This window comes from Arvicanthis niloticus, assembly GCF_011762505.2.
Source record: "Arvicanthis niloticus isolate mArvNil1 chromosome Y unlocalized genomic scaffold, mArvNil1.pat.X SUPER_Y_unloc_5, whole genome shotgun sequence".
Lineage (NCBI taxonomy): Eukaryota > Metazoa > Chordata > Mammalia > Rodentia > Muridae > Arvicanthis > Arvicanthis niloticus.
In genome coordinates this window covers 1,427,833-1,431,477 of record NW_023045022.1, presented here as the reverse complement: position 1 = coordinate 1,431,477, position 3,645 = coordinate 1,427,833, and positions in this window count along the sequence as shown.

Sequence of the window (3,645 nt, the reverse complement as noted above, 5' to 3'; positions counted from 1 at the left end):
AGGGCATCCAGAGAGATCAGAGGAAAGAAGAGAATATAGAGAGAGGAAAAAACAGAAGGGGATCCAGAGAGAGGAGAAGAGAGAACGGCATCCAGAGAGATGAGAGATTGGAAGGGCATCCAGAGAGAGGAAAAGACAGAACGGCATCCAGAGAGAGGAGAGGACAGAATGGCATCCAGAGAGAGGAGAGAACAGATAGACATCCATAGATAGGAATGGACAGAAGGGTATCCAGAGGGAGGAGTAAACATAAGGGCATCCGGAGAGGGGAGAAAAGTGAAGCACATCCAGAGAGAGGACAGAACAGAAGGGCCTCCAGAGAGAGGAGAACACAGAAGGGTCTTCAGAGATATGAGATGACAGAAGGGCATCCAGAGAGTGGAGTAGACAGAAGAATATCCAGAGTGAGGAGAAGACTGAAGGGCATCCAGAGAGAGGAGAGAACAGAAGGGCATCCAGAGATATGAGAGTACAAGAGAGCATCCAATGAGAGAAGAGCACAGAAAGGCAACCAGAAGGATTAAAGAAGGGAATCCAGAGAGAGAAGAGGACTGAAAGGCATCCAAGAGAGGAAAGGACAAAAGGGCATCCAGGGAGAGGAGAGAACAGAAGTGCATCCAGAGAGAAGAGAAGACAGAATGGCATCCAGAGAGAGAGGACAGAAGGCATCCAGAGAGAAGAGAACAGAAGGGCATCCAGAGGGAGGAGAAGACAGAGGGCATCCAGAGAAAGGAGAGGACAGAAAGGCGTCCAGAGAGAGGAGAGGACAGAAAGGCATCCAGAGAGAAGAGAACAGAAGGGCATCAAAAGAGAGGAGAGGACATAAGGGCATCCAGATAGAGGAGATAAGAGAAGAGAAGAGAAGGGCATCCAGAGAGAGGAGAAGACAGAAGGGTATCCAGAGAGAGGAGAAGACCGAAGGGCATCCAGAGAGAGAAGAGATCAGAAGAAAATCTAGAGAGAGGAGAAGACATATGGTCATCCAGAGATTGGACAGAACAGAAGGGCATACAGAGATAGGAGAAGACAGAAGGGCATCCTGAGACAGGAGAAGATAGTAGGGCATCCAGACAGAGGAGAAGGCAGAAAAGCAAACTGAGACAGGAGAAGACACAAGGGCATCCATGGAGAGAAGAAAACAGAAGGGCAACAAGCGATGAGAGAACAGAAGGGATTCTAGAGAGAGGAGAGTACTGAAGGGCATCCAGAGAGATAAGAGGACATAAGGGCATCCAGAGAGAGGAGAGGACAGAAAGGCATCCAGAGAGAAGAGAACAGAAGGGCATCAAGAGAGAGGAGAGGACATAAGAGCATCCAGATTGAGGAGAGAAGAGAAGAGAAGGGTATTGAGAGAGAGGAGAAGACAGAAGGGCATCCAGAGAGAGGAGAGATCAGAAGAAAATCTAGAGAGAGGAGAAGACAGATGGTCATCCAGAGAGAGGACAGAACAGAAGGGCATACAGAGAGAGGAGAAGACAGAAGAGCATCCTGAGACAGAAGAAGATAGAAGGACATCCAGACAGTTGAGAAGACAGAAGGGCATCCTGAGAGAACAGAGAACATAAGGGCATCCAGAGAGAGGAGTGGTCAGAAAGTCATGCAGAGAGAGGAGAGAACAGAAGGGCATCCAGAAAGAAGAGGGAGACAGAAGTGCATCCAGAGTGAGGAGCAGACAGAAAGGCATCCTGAGACAGGAGAACACAGAAGGGCATCCAGAGAGAGGAGAGAACAGAAGGGCATCCAGAGAGAGGAGAAGGCAGAAGGGCATCAAGGTAGAGGAGAGGACACAAGGGCATCCAGTGAGATGAGAGAACAGAAGAGCATCCATAGAGGGAAAAGAACATAAGCTCATCCAGAGAAATGAGAGGACAGAATGGAATCTAGAGTGAGGAGAAAAGTGAAGGGCATGTAGAGAGATGAGAAGACAGAAGGGCATTCATATTGAGGAGAAACAGAATGACATCCACAGAGAAAAGAATCAGAGGGGCATCCAGAGAGAGGAGAGAATAGAAGGGCATCCAGAGAGATTACAGGACAAGAAGTGATCCAGAGAGAGTCATCCATGAAGAGGAGAGGAAAAAAGGGCATCGAGAGAGATGAGCGAACAGAAGATCATCCAGAGTTAGAGAGAAGAGAACAGAAGGGCATCCAGATAGAGGAGAAGACAGAAGGGAATCCAGAAAGAAGGAAAGACAGAAGGCATCCAGAGAAAGGAGAGGACACAAGGGAATCCAGAGATATGAGAGAACAGTAGAGCATCCACAGAGGGAAGAGAACAGATGAGCATCCAAAGAGATGAGAGGACAGAAGGGAATCTATAGAGAGGAGAGAACAGAATCACATGAAGAGAGAGGAGAAGACAGAAGTGCATCCATAGAGAGGCTAAAACAGAAGGCCATCCAGAGAGAGGAGAGGACAGAATGGCATACAGATAGAGGACAGAACAGAAGGGCATCCAGAAAAAGGAGGGAACATAAGGGCATCCACAGAGATGAGAGAATAGGAGAGTATACATAGAGAGAAGAGAACAGAAGGGCAACCAGAGATATGAGAATACAGAAGGAAATGCAGAGAGAGGAAAGGACAGAAAGGCATCCAGATAGAAGAGAGTAAATAAGGGCATCCAGACAGAAGACTGAGCAGAAGGGCATCCAGAGTTAGGAGAAGACTGAAGGGCATCCAGAGAGAGAAGAGAACAGAAGGGCATCCAGAGTTAGTAGAAGACAGAAGGACACCCAGAGAGAGGAGAGAACAAAAGGGAATCTAGAGAGATGAGAGGCCAGAAGGATATCTGGAGAGAGGAGCTGACAGAGGGGCATCCAGATAGAAGAGAGTAAATAAGGGCATCAAGAGAGATGAGAACAGAATTGCATCCAGAGAGAGGAGAAGAGTGAAGGGCATCCAGAGAGAGTTGAACAAAGAAGGGCATCCAGAGATCAGGGAACAGAAGGGCATCCAGAGAGAGGAGAAGACAGAAGGGTATCCAGAGACAGGAGAGGAAAGAAGGGCATCCAGATAGATTAGAGAACAGAAGATCATCAAGAGTGAGAAGAGAACAGAAGGGCATCCAGAGAGATGAGCAGACCGAAAGAAATCCAGAGAGACTAGAGGGCAGAAGGGCATCCAGTGAGAGGAGAGTACAGAAGGGCATCCAGAGAACGGAGAGGACAGAATGGCATCCAGAGAAAGGAGACAACAGAAGACATCCAGAGAGAGGAGAAGACAGAAGGGCATCCAGAGAGTGGAGAATACAGAAGGACATCCACAGGGAGGAGAGAACAGAAGATCATGGGGAGAGAGGAGAAAACAGAAGGGCATCCAAAGAGAGGAGAGAACAAAAAGCCATCCAGAGTGAAGAGAAGACAGAAGGGCATCCAGAGAGAGGAGTGGACACAAGGGCATCCAGAGAGATGAGAGAACAGAAGATCATACAGAGAGAGAAAAGGACAGAAGGGTATCCTGGGAGATTATAGTACAGAAGAGAATCTATAGAGAGGAGAGAACAGAAGGGGATCCAGAGAGAGGAGAAGACAGAAGGGCATCCAGAGAGAAGAGAGGACAGAAGGACATCCAGAGAGTAGAGAGGACACAAGGACATCCATAGAGATTAGAGAACAGAAGAGCATCCAGAGACAGGAGAGGACA